This window comes from Microcaecilia unicolor, chromosome 1 (genome assembly GCF_901765095.1).
Source record: "Microcaecilia unicolor chromosome 1, aMicUni1.1, whole genome shotgun sequence".
NCBI lineage: Eukaryota > Metazoa > Chordata > Amphibia > Gymnophiona > Siphonopidae > Microcaecilia > Microcaecilia unicolor.
Genome location: NC_044031.1, coordinates 422,493,924 through 422,507,658, shown reverse-complemented (window position 1 = coordinate 422,507,658; position 13,735 = coordinate 422,493,924).

Below are 13,735 nucleotides of genomic sequence, written 5' to 3'. Positions count from 1 at the left end.
GAAGGCAGAGGTGGGACCTCACCTGTTCCAGCAACTGTCACTGGAATGACATGAGCCTCAGTTCTCTGTCTTGGGGAAGAAAGAGACACAAGTGGGATGCCATTGTCCTCTCTGGCAGCAATATCTCCCTCCTGAAGGAGGTCCTGATGCTACTGGGGTGGTACAGAGAAGATGGGGTGGGCGGGATGGGGAGTGCTGAGCTGGTGAGGCCACTGTTGCCTCATTCTCCTCCTCCTCCTTTCTCTCTTCTTCATCCTCTTCCTCCTCATCTCCTTCATCTTCCTCCTCATCTCCTTCATCTTCCTCCCTCTCCCCAGGGTCTGCCTGAGCCAGCCCTCCAGCAGCCATTCTGGTGGATGATGCGGCTGGTTGATGACCTACCAAGGCATAAAACATGGACATAGGTTAGACATTCAGTTCCTCAGTGGCACTCTGGACCATTATAACTACAAAGTGGAGAGGGTGCCAATAGTGTGTGCATGTGACACTGCAATATTACTCACTTAGCTGCCCCCCTCGCTCTCCCCTGGACAGCTTTAGGTATTATGGACATTCTTAACAGAGTAGTATGCCAGTCTAAGGGGTAGCCTAATGGTTAGTGCAGTAGATTGAGAACCAAGAGACAAACATTCCAATTTCACTTTAGATTGTTTTTTTTCATTTTAAGTGTAAGCCCTCCAGGGACAGAAAAATACCTACTGTATCTGAACATATAAATGAATATTCAGGTATAGTAGGCATTTTTCTATTTCTGGGTCCCCTGATTCGCAACCTACTTCTCTAACCACTTGGCTACCCCTCTGCTTGGCATAGGTGGATGTTCCTATGCTGCCATACAGACATCCATGTCCCTTGTTTTCCCCATTCACAATTTGGACATTTCAGTTTGTAAAATAGATGTTCATGCTGGACACTTCCAACACATGAACATCCATCTCACATGTATTTTAGAACAGGCTGTATCCTGTTCTAAAATACATGCAAAATGGGCATCCATTTGTGATGTATTGACTTGTATATCCATATTCTGAGTTGGTCATCTTTCCTAAAATGCCGCTTAATTTGACTCCTAAGATTTTAGCAGAGTCTTTTAAGGGAATATCCACAACTTGGAACAAAGTTTGTCATAGGATGGTGGAGAGGATTGCATGGAGAAAACAATTGCATCAGAATTTGATGAGTCTCATGTGATTTACAAATAACCAGTCTGTGATCACGTTAACTTGTAAAGTGATTGTAGCGATGGAATATGAGGCATAGGCATCCAATAGTATACAAATCTGTATGTTATCTCTGTGTACATGAAGAAAGATAATTCAAGTGATTGAATTAATAAGGCAAGTGGTGAAAGAGACACAATGAAAATAATGGGTGAAAGAACCTGAGGTGAGTGGTTTAGGGTCTGAGGATGAACAAGAGCAGTGTAATAAGAAGGACCCGTTCACTAGATATGACGGAAACCAAGAAAGCAGAATGTCATAGTCTTGTGTGTCTGCCAAAGCAATGGGGAAGAAGAGAATGGTTCACAAGGTCAAAGGCAGCTGATAAATCCAGAGAGACAAGAAGAGCATCTCTGTCACTATTCTGAATAAGTTCAATGCTGTTTATGAGGCCTAAAAGTGACCATTTGTTGGAATAATGACTACTGAAACCTGTTTGTCAGACGTAAAGGGCATTAGTTTTATCAAGAAATTCTTGAACAGTCTTCCTGTTAATCTGCGTAATGAATCTTCTGATCCTAAATGTAAAGTTAAGCTCAAAACCTGGTATTTTGAATAGGCTTTCAATAGATTGAAGTGAGGAATTAGTTTTTTTATGGCTATGTGGCGATGTTGATGGGATTTTCAGTTTGCCAGAGCGGATTGATATTTTATGTGTTACTTTTTTTCTTTTTGACAGGGAAGGGCTGTTGTATAGCATTGCCTAATCTTGTATACCTCTTTGTTATATGATGTTCAAAAGGTGGTTTATCAAATTCTGTAAACATACACATAAATATAAATCTTTATTCTGTAAAGGAAAGTAGGTGCTTACATTGCATTATAGAACACTAGCATAAATAGGTAAATACCTTGCATGTGTTAAGGTGTGAGCCCTTCCACCAGTCATACAGCTGGTATAAATGTTCATATCTAGACTCGGGAAAAAGCCCATCTGCAACGTACTTTCTATCAAAGAAATGTACATAATGACTAGCTGGATTGTTGTTCTTTATGCCCATACTAGCCATTAAGCCCATTAAAACGGGCGAGATTTGTGTTATGCAAAATGTAATAATTCTCACCTCCATCCATCCATGTCCAGCAAACCTCCTCTCTCCCCTGTCCTCCCCTCCCCCGATCCATGTCCAGCAACCCTGCTCTCTCCCCTGCCCTCCCCCCATGTCCAGCAGCTCTCTTGTATCCCCTGGCCTCCCTCCGTCCACCAACCATCCTCTCTCCCCTGCCCTTTCCTCGTATCCAGCAACCCTCCTCTTTCCCTTGCCCCCCCGTCCACCAACCCTGCTCTCTCCCATGCCCTCCCCTCCCCTCCATCGATCCATGTCCAGCAACCCTGCTCTCTCCCCTGCCCTCCCCCCATGTCCAGCAGCCCTCCTGTCTCCCTTGGCCTCACCCCGTACACCGACCCTCCTCTCTCCCCTGCCCTCCCCCCATATCCAGCAACCCTCTTCTTTCCCTTGGCCTCCCCCCCTGCTCTCTCCCCTGCCCTCCCCTCATGTCCAGCAACCCTCCTCTCTGCCCTGCTCTCTCCCCATGTCCAACTACCCTTCTCGCCGCCGCTCCCTCCCCCCTCCGTGCCGGGCCCCCTGCACTGACATGAGAGCACCTCTCACCTCCGCATGAAAGTGCTGCAGGCAGCAGCAGATCACTCTGCTGCTGCCTGCAGCGCTTCCACACGGAGGTGAGAGGCACTGTCATGTCAGTGCAGGGGGCCCGATACAGAGGGGGACGGGAGTGGCGACAACGACGTCGAGGATGGGGGGGTGGAGGTTGGTGTGCCGGTGATGTTTCTTCATCTCCAGGCTCCAGTGGCAGTGTCCATTTCCCTCTCTGTTCCGCCCTCTGACGTCATCACGTCTTGACGCGAGGGCGGGACAGAGAGGGAAGTCTCTACTGCGTATTTGCAGGTGAGTCGGTCACTTTTCATTTATATGTTTGATGTGTTCACATGTCTAAATGACTAGAATACTGGCAACTCCATATAGCAGGGATGCTGGAGGTCAGGCCTCAAGAGCTGCAAATAGGCCAGGTTTTTAGGGTATTTCTAATGAATATGCATGAGAGAGATCTGCATGGATGCGACCTGCATTGCATGCAGATCTTATAGATATTCATTAGGGGATTCCTGAAAACCTGGTCTGGTCTGAACTCTTGCATCCCTACCTTATAATATTATCTCCTTACTCCAGCTCTATGACTGGTCTGAGTGTTTGATCCCAAACACATAAATGAAGATTAGCCTGTTTATGCTAATATTCTATTTTAACCTCTAGGACCCTAAATATAGGTGCCTCTTTTTAGACTTGCCCTCTTAGAATGTACAACATTAATTTAAGGAACCAAGAAGGAGAAGCAAGCAGGCATCTCATGGGGTGATATAGTCAGAGAGATGGAGTGAGGTACAAATGAAGAATCCAAGTGGGTAAAACAGTAGTACTTTATTGCAAGGAGTTGACACGGCCATGTTTCAGCATCAGGAGTCCATCAAACTTCAAACTTGTCTTTGAGAGTGAGCAGCAATTAATTTAATACATGAATTTAGAAATGTACAATCAAATTGCATATGTTGAAAAGCTTTAATGAAATAAAAACATTTTATTGAATAGATGCTTGAAAGCAACTGAAAAAAATGGCCAAAAATTAAGTCTGAACATAAAAAAAATAGTAATATTTTTTTTTGCCTGCATACATCCCTATGACATTATTGCTGCAAAGCAACTACATTTTTTTTTATTAATAGGCAATCTGGCAGAAGAGTTTGATGATACGATTAATACTATTTGTTGAGATAATCTTGAAGTCCTAGTGGGTTTGTAACAGGAAAAGGGATTGGTCAGATATTTGGGCTAACCCAAGTCAAGACATTTTAAATTGTGATTATGACTTTGAACTTTATTCCATCGTTAATAGGCAGCTAGTATTACTTATAATTGGTATAGAATGGTCACTCCTTTTAGCAACCAAGAACTATTTAACAGTTGCATTTTCTAATATCTGCAATTGCTTCAGGGCAGTGGATTATAATCTCTTGTATAGCAAATTACATTAATCCACTAACTGTATTTATGTCACCAAATCTTTCCTATTTATGAAGGAGCAGAATTAGTTTATAAAGATAAATAAACTGTGCAGAATGTTTAGTTTGACTTAATCTGTGCTCGTGAGAACCTGCCAATAAGTAATTTATGTTCAATAACTGTTCAAATGTGTAGTTCTTGGACATTCTTGTAAATATTGTGCTTAAATGAGAAACTAGACATTCTTTCACTCTGGATAATCAAATTGCTTGTACTAAATAATAAAGTAAATTAATTTTATATTAAATTTCTCAAAAATAGGTAAGTACATTCATAAGTCAGTTTTTATTACTGTTTTATTTAAATTCTATCTTTCCACCTTCACTACACCTTCCAGAAGAATATTCAAGATATCCACTATCATATCGGTAAAAAAAATGCATCTTGATGTCGATGAGTTTACCCTTTTGGATCTCCATATCACTATCTAATTCTTTAATTTCATTTATTTTTTTACTCCAGTCTTTTTTGTTGAGATTTTTAGCAAACCATACATTAAAAAAAAAAAAAACGTATTAGCCAGGTGTGTGACAGTACTGCAGATAAGTGAAGTCATATCAAATGACATCATTCATACTCCCCTAAACTGTTTTGCAAATGTATAGCAAAAAAATAATAGAATAGAATAGAATTTTACCTGGTGCTATAGAAGTCTGTTGTGTGTGTGCAGGGGAATAGGGTGGGGAGAAAGATCAATTGCTGTAGGTGCAGGAGAGATCTGGGCTGATTCCCTGAGGCAAATTTCATCACCCTTCCATGGATCTGGAAATGGTAATCATGTTTCTGCAATGCTTGGGATGGAAGTTCAAGTTGCACTGAGCCTTTGAGGAGGAGGAAATAGAGGATAGAAGTAAATACCTGTCAGGAGTATACATAGCAGAGGAGAAACCGAGAATTGAGCTGTGGGATACACTGCAATCCCAGAAGTGTAGATGTCCACACATGCAATACAGAGGAAAGCTGGATCTGAGAGCATCCATCGGGATGGGAATGGTGATGCTTGTGCAAGTGAGAATAAGCCTGTGCAGAGTTTGGGATCTCACTGAAGATCAGGGGTATTTTCTAACCATGTTTGTTTTAGAGATAGTTTGGACTCAATTGTGAAAATGGCTCACAAATTTGGGTGCCAGAAAAAAATGTGCACTAAGCACTATAAATGGGGCTCCAAGTTGGGCACTGTTTATAGAATAGCGTTTATCACAGGGATCCATGCACAATTTTGGGTATAAGGATTTTACACCAACTAAACCCTGGTTTAAATCCTTAAGTGTGGAATAAACATAAGCATATCTGGATTGGCCACTGTTGGAAACAGGATGCTTGACTTGATGGACCTTTAGTCTGTCCCAGTATGGCAATACTTATGCACTTATATCTAAATTAGGAACAGATTCCCTGAATTCTATAACATTGTGTGCAAATCCTAGAAATGCCTCGGATCTGCCCATGCCCCTCTTACGGTTATGTCCCGTTTCGGATCTGTGCAGGGAAATTTAGGCTAATGATGCAAGAACAAGTTCCTGCAATTATTACTTCTTCTTTTTTCCATCTACACTTGCTTAGTCGTTTGAAACCTATGTTATCCGCATATGATTTTAGACTTGTAGAATATCTGGTGTTATCTAAAGTTGATTATTGTAATTGTTTATGTTTAGGTTTGACGGCATCTAGGTGTAGGGTGCTACAAGTGATACAAAATACTGCTGTGTGGCTTATTGTGTGTGTGTGGGGGGGGGGGAGGTTTTTGCATATTATGCTTGTTTTGAGACAGCTACACTGGTTGCAAGCATGCTTTCAGTATAAAATCTTGATACTCCATTAGATTGTGTACAAGCAATCACCACACCACCTGTGGTGGTATCCTTGTATTGTCCACAATGCAGTTTAAAGTCTGATGCAGGATGTGATTGGCTGATGAAAAGTCAATGTCAGTGCATTATGCTGAGACAAGGGCAATGGCCTTTTCTATTGCTGGACCTATGCTGTGGAACAATTTTTCCTGGTTGTGTGCATTTATGTAGCATAGTGGGGAAGTTTAAGGAATTGGCAAAAACACATTTGTTTGCTAAGGTTTTTTTGGCAGTTTGATGTAGTTGTGTCCATGGGAGTAAGGGGGCAATGTGAAGAGATCTTTTTTTTGTTTGTTATTTTTATGTATGGTATGTGTTAATAATAGTTGTTGGCATGTCTTGTATATATGATTATTAATTGTGTATGTTTTAAAATTGGAATCTGCTTAGGCTTTAGGTAGGTTATAAGTGAAATAAATAAATAAATAGATAGATAGATAGATAGATAGATAGATAGATAGATAGATAGATAGATAGATAAATAAATATGGGCTCTTTTTATGAAGCAGTGTTACTGATTGGTGTGCTCTGAATGTGAAGAAGCTCATGGGAATTGGATGAGCTTCTTTGTATCCACTGCACATTGGTAGTGCTGCTTCATAAAAAGAACCCATGGACCTACAACACTTAACATCAGCTACTTTAGTTTTGATTTGGAATTAGTTTTGATTTGGAATTAGTTAATGCTTTTTCTCAGTAGTCTGGTAGGCTTACAATTTAACCCCTCCTTTTACAAATCTGCACTTCAAACAGGCTGTGTTGGCATTACTGCACTGGCAGCAGCTAACAGGGCTTTGTAAAAGTTTGTATTGGAGGAAATGCAGAGTTAAGCAACTTGCTCATGATCACAAGGATCAGCAGTTCAATTTGAACCCTGATTTCTGTGGTCTTCAGCTCTCTGTTAATATTATTAAGCATTTTTTGGAATTTTTATATTCTTTATACCACAAAATTTCTTACAAAACAAACTGTAAAAAAAACAGCAACTTTGTGGTAAATATTTTTTAATATACTCCACTATATATGAAATTCAAATGCCATATTAATGAGTGGATGCAGTGCTAATTCATGCAAAGGAGCTCATTAATCTGTATTGTTAAAATAATTCATGCAAGGTAAAAGTCATGTATCCTAATTTCATAAAAAAAAGAAAAACCCTTACACTTCAGTGAGGTTTACTTATTTATTTGTTTATTTAAAAATATTAATAAATCACAGGTCCGTTTAAGATTCCAACTAGTGGTAGGATAGCTTCTTCACAAGTTAGGAGCCCTGTGTCAGAGGACACCCCAGGAAGCTTTAAATCCCTGGAGGCTAGTGACCTAACCCTCTAGGGCTCAAATGTAAAAAAAAAAAAAAAAAAACTTCTCTGCTAATCTTGACTTCTTTTCTTATTTAACACGTGATGATTCCTCTGGTAATCTACTTGAGAGCAATGTTTTTTCTACTTTATTTATGTTGATGACATCACTATTTATATCCCATTTTCCAAAACTTTATATTATTAACAAAATCAGATTAGGTATCACATTAACTGACTCCTAGGCTTCTAATTTTAAATTGAAACTTAATACTGAGAAGACTAAATTTGTAATAAGAACAAATCCTTATCATCCAACTTTTCTCAACGATTTTACAATTGATAGTATAACCTATCCTCTGGTATCCTCAATGAAACTCTTAGGGGTTACAATTGATCAGTTTTTATCCTTAGAAAGTCAAGTCTTGAATATATTATCTCTAATTCCTTTCATATGCTTTGGAAACTAAAGACATTGTGATCATTTTTCACAAGACCAATCTTCTGTACCTTAACCCAATCTCTTGTTCTAATAAAAATCGACTATTGTAATTCCGTCTATGATGGAATTAAATGCGGCCTTCTTAAAAAACTGCAAACTGTTCAAAACACGGCTGCCCATCTAATTTGTAAATCAACGCGCTTTGCTAAAACTACCCCACTCTTTCATAATCTACACTGGTTACCTATAAAGAGCAAAATTTTGTTCAAGCAATGTGCGTTAGTCCATCAAATTGTATTTGATATGTCACCGTCCTATATGAATGAACTCATTGATTTACCTCCACGCAATGCTTCTGTGTCATTCAGAGAATATCTCATTTTACATTTCCCCAGTTGCGGAAATGTATCTAAAACAATCCACAATGCTAACATTACTTATCAATGCACCGAAATCTGGAATTCTCTTCCTAAACAAATTACATTTACTAGTGATTATGGGTTATTTTGTAATTTATTGAAAACTTATTTTTTTGGCTCAGTCTTCAACAGTTAGATCTCAGTGATGAATATTACTTAGGGGTATGTTTACTAAGGTGCGTTAGCGTTTCTAATGCACCTGTAAAATTAAGGCATGTTAAATGCTAACGTGCCTATACATTTCTATGGTTGCATTAGCATTTAACACGCGTAAACCGTTTACACACATTAAAACCACTAACGTGCCCATAGCGCCCCTTAGTAAACATAGGCATTAGTTCCTTATATTTCACTTCTTTCTGATGCCCACTGAATTTGCCTCTATCATTTCCTATATATTTTTTATGATGTATTCTTTAAATGTAACTCTAATTTATTTTTTTTATGCCACATTGACCCTGAGTTCCACTTGGGCTAATGTGGGAAAGAAATGTCATTAATAATAATAATAATAATAATAAATAAATAAAGCCCTTCTTCATTCTCCAAACTTAAGGGTGACCTTAGTTCCCTCCTAACCCTAAGCTTACCCATGAGGGAAGCAAGTGTATTCCTTTTGGTTCCCGCTATTGTCATTTTGCAACATGGCATTGACTGGCCCCAAGAAATATGTTCCAGTTGTCTTATGAGTGGAGGAGTGGCCTAGTGGTTAGGGTGGTGGACTTTGGTCCTGAGGAACTGAGTTTGATTCCCACTTCAGGCACAGGCAGCTCCTTGTGACTCTGGGCAAGTCACTTAACCCTCCATTGCCCCAGGTACAAATAAGTACCTGTATACAATATGTAAGCCGCATTGAGCCTGCCATGAGTGGGAAAGCGTGGGGTACAAATGTAACAAAAATAAAATATAAGTGGAATAACTTAGGGGCCCTTTAACAAAGCGGCAGTAAATCCACTGTGGGATTAACGTGTGGAGCTAAAGCTGGCCCAATGCAGGCACCGCCAGTAGTTCCACACCCAGTGTGCAGCATTTCCGGCACTAGCAGAATTATTCAAAATATATTTCTGCAGGTACTAACCTGATGGTAATTGGGCAGTGCCACATGCTACCTGGTTACTTCCGGGTTAGTGTGGGATCTCTTACTGCCACCTCAATGAGTGGGTGGCGGTAAGTGCTCCCTTCTCCCCACACACCCACACACACATGGCCATGCAGAAAGTGAAATCTTACCACTTGACCATTTCTTTTTCAGCCTTTTTACCCGCTGCAGTAAAAAGGGCTTCAGCGTGTGACAAAAACAGCTTCTGCCCACTAGTGCAGAGCCCCTTTTACCGCACATTGGTAAAAGGATCCCCATTGGAGCCAACTCTATGGGTGCTGTGGGTGCTTGAGCACCCCCCAATATTGAAAAAATTCCTTGTATGTGTCCAGGGAGGGGTCATTTCCATTGGGATTAGCAGCCCAATAATTTGGAAAAGTTAGCTCCTATGTCCCTTTGTAGCTGTACTTTCAAATGATGTCATAAATCAGTATACTATTTGTGAGGTTTTTTTCCCCCACCTAGTTCAAAATATTGGGCCCTGATATAGATGGATTGTATTTTCTATGGTGAGAAATGAAGTTTATGAATATTGAAATAAGTCTGAAAGTATATTGAAGTATTCAGATAAAGCAACTTGTCTAGATAGTGTGTTTAAAGTATCAAAAGTCATTTTAGAAACATATGTGTAAATAACATGATCTACATATGTAAATTGACTATTCATGTAAATAGCAATTTCAGGGACTCTCTTACTAAGGCGCTTAGGCACCTATGCATGCCCATCGTGCGCCAAATTGGCACTGCCACCCAGCTACCGCATGCCCCGGGTGGTAATTCCATTTTTGGAGTGCGCCCAAAACACACGATAGAAAATATTTTCTATTTTCTACCGTGTGGTGCTTACCCAGCGGTAATTGGCAGTTTATGTGCATTGAACCCTTACCAACCAGTTTTCATGTGAGACCTTACCACTAAGTCAATGGGTGGCGGTAAGGTCTCGGCCAAAAATGGACATGCGCTGGTTTTAATTTTGTTGCATCTCCATTTTCAGGCACTGAGGAAATTGACCAGCACATATCCAAAACACATGCCTACACCAGCACACTCCACTTTTAGGTGCACCTTAGTAAAAGGGCCATTCAGAAAGCTACTCTTTATACATGTAAATGCCAAGAATGCAGAGATTTCAGGGAAAAATTATGTGGGAATTGGAAATTATTATACAGATTTTTTCCTATTTTACAATGGGAACAAATGTACATAAAACATAATTTCCCCATTGGCTCCCCCCTCCCCCAAGAGGAAGTGCTAGTTTCATAAAAGTGCAAATTTTAGTGTAATACAGGGGATTGATAGGATTTTGATGCTCGCTCTGTACATGCTGGCGAACATGCTTGTATTTGCCAGCAACCTTATATGTATTTTACAAAGGCTCAATGTTCAGCAGAGCTTTTGTAAAATACCAGGGAAATGTAAATGTTCTGAAATGGATGTCCAATTTTATAAAATAAGCCCATATACAAAAAAAGGGCTTATGATTATGAAAGCTTCATGATATTTCCATGGTTTCTGAAATACATGGAATATGACTATCTTTATTTACTTTAGTCATCAGGGAAACAATTGAGCACTAGAACACACTACTTAGCAGTTTTTAAGATGAAATTACATAAACATTTTTCTGGCAAACCATGCAAATTGATTTGATGAACTTTTGATGTCCCTTCTGATATTGTTCTTTCATGGAAATCCACACATATTTTGGGGCCCTTTTGCAAAGACACGGTAGGCTCTACAAGCAAACAGCATGTGCCAAAACTTGACTACTTCCAGGCCATCATGCCCCCTGGTCATAATTTCAGAATTTGACACATGCCCATACCGCCAGGACAATTTTTTTTCTACCGTGTATGGCATTTCTGGCATTAATTGGAAATTGGTGCACGCTGACTGGTCACTGCATGTGTAGCGTGTGAGCCCTTACCGCTAGATCAATGGGTGGCATTAAGGGCTCATGCCATAAATAGGCACACACCGGTTTCAATTTTACCGCAGGCCCTTTTCCTGGCCCATTGAGAAAAAGCCCTCTTTCCTAGATGCGATAAAAACTGGCCCAGTGTGCACCAGAAACACGCGCCCACACTACCGCAGGCCACTTTTTGCCACGGCTTAGTAAAAGGACCCCTTTATTATTTATTTTTGCTTCACTTTGTCTTTGATTTATATTTTATTTGTGACTGATAAGATTTTTGTTTTATTCAATGATTATGTTTGTGTTTTTGTTACCCACTTAGATTCTCAGATAATGCGGGTTATAAATTTCATAAATAAATATAATTAGTTAGCAGTTAAGGGAATATTGCCTTTTGCACACATCATCATAGTTTGTTCTTCATTCAATGATCTTGGATATATTAAATAATAGAGCGGATTCTTTCTTGTATCTATTGAATATGTCTACCTAAATCAAGACAGTCAATTATAATTGGCACCAATGAGTTCTGTAGTCTGAATTACACTAAAGATGTAAAGAATTGAATGATCATGAAAACTAACTACATTTTCCAGCTTAGGAGAGAAGTAGCCAGTCCCTTTTGAAGATGATACATTAGTAGAGATTGAGTTGAAGTTTCCTGCCCTTGTTATGCAGTTAAATTCAGTGAATAAATACCATAAATTCTGATTGAAAAAGTGCTGCTTGAAGGATTGTACTGCCAGTACTGTTAAAAGAGAGGATAATAGTTACTACCATTTTAAAGAGAGATACAGAGACAAGTCATCTGACATATCCATTTGCCTCTAAATATCCCTAAATCAAGTCAAACCTGTTGGGTAATCTCTCCAAATAAATGTTTTATGCTATTTCTGTTGGGCATGTTAGGGAAGGATAACTCAGTGTGTGTGTTTATAGATAACAATGCTGGAATACTCTAGGCTAGCCACGATGACAAGAAGTCAATAATTTTTCTGACATGAATAATAGAATAGCTACAGGATATTTTCCAAATTAACTCTTATTTGGCATTGAGTGTTAGAACATAGATTTTATTTTAGAACATTTAGCAGTTCAGAAACATCCTGATCAATAACAAGCGGCAAGGGATGCACTAACCAGGATGATATTACTGTGATATCCTATTGTTTCTACCATTTTAAGAGATGAATATTTGTCTGTTATATTCTTTGCTGAATTATCAAGCCTTTAAAACTTCATTCATGATGTGATTGCAGGTCATAGTGGCTACTGTAGTGTGCTCTAAATGGACTTTAGCTTTAAAAGAAATCTCCAGCTATTGCAGAACATTGAGCTAAAGTAGTTACTGGAAGGTTTTTGCAGGCACTTGTGATCCCATTGCTTCAGAAGCTTCACTAGTTCCCCACTGTGACAAGACTGAAAATTCAAATTGCGGAGTTTTGCTTTTGAATTCTGAGGAGCATAGGACTTCCTTATTTAGTGTATTAAATGGTGTGGCGCAAACCCAGTCTTCAGCTAAGATCCTGTCACTGTCACTTCTTAGTGGTAACAACTGTGCACAGGTTGCAACAGTTGCATGTAAGATTTAGGGCTGATGAGCCAAGATGGTGCTATCTAGGACACATACACCAAAACTATCTTACCTCCAGTATTAGTTTGTTTTATGGCGGTCCTTGTTCACCCTGATTATGGGCAAGGGGAAGGGGAAAATATGTTTCAAGGGTTTTGAGCGTCGGCGATTCTAGACCTAGCATTCCCCTCAGCTTTGCCAGCAGATGTAATGGTTGGAAACTGTACTGATGGGAGTATCTCTGGGCCTTATCAAAAGGAAGTCCCCTCAGAAACCAGAAAGTCTGGCCTCTGCAGCGGAGAAACACTTGAGGAGATTGGCTGAAAGTTTGCTGGCCTCATCGCTGCCAGAGGGTTCTTTTTTAGTGGTGTATACTTTCCCATGGAAAATGTGGCTTGTGACTTTGGGGAGCTACTGAAGTGACTACTTCTGATATGGAGCTCTCTGAGATTAAAAGATTAGCTGTTGTGATATTAAAGTCGATTCAGGACCCCATCCAAGGACTAATTCATTTTGTTGAAGATATCTGGGAAGCTCGTGGGAGATGTTGCTGTATTTTTTGAAGTGATAGTGAAGCAGGATCAAGTGATTGATTAATATGCTACCAGGACTGAGCTTTAGAAAAAATATGATAAAGATACAAAATGTAATGGTGTGTTGGCAAAGGATAAAAACTTTTTACATCAAAAGATGAAATATCTTGAAAATCAGACAAGGAGGAACAACTTGAGATTTCAGAATTTTCCTAAGTCCCCATTGGCCCCCATAGAAATGTTGTGGAAATACTTTATGGAAGTTCTTACAATGCAATCAGAGGTTGTGTCACTGGTAGTGAAGGCC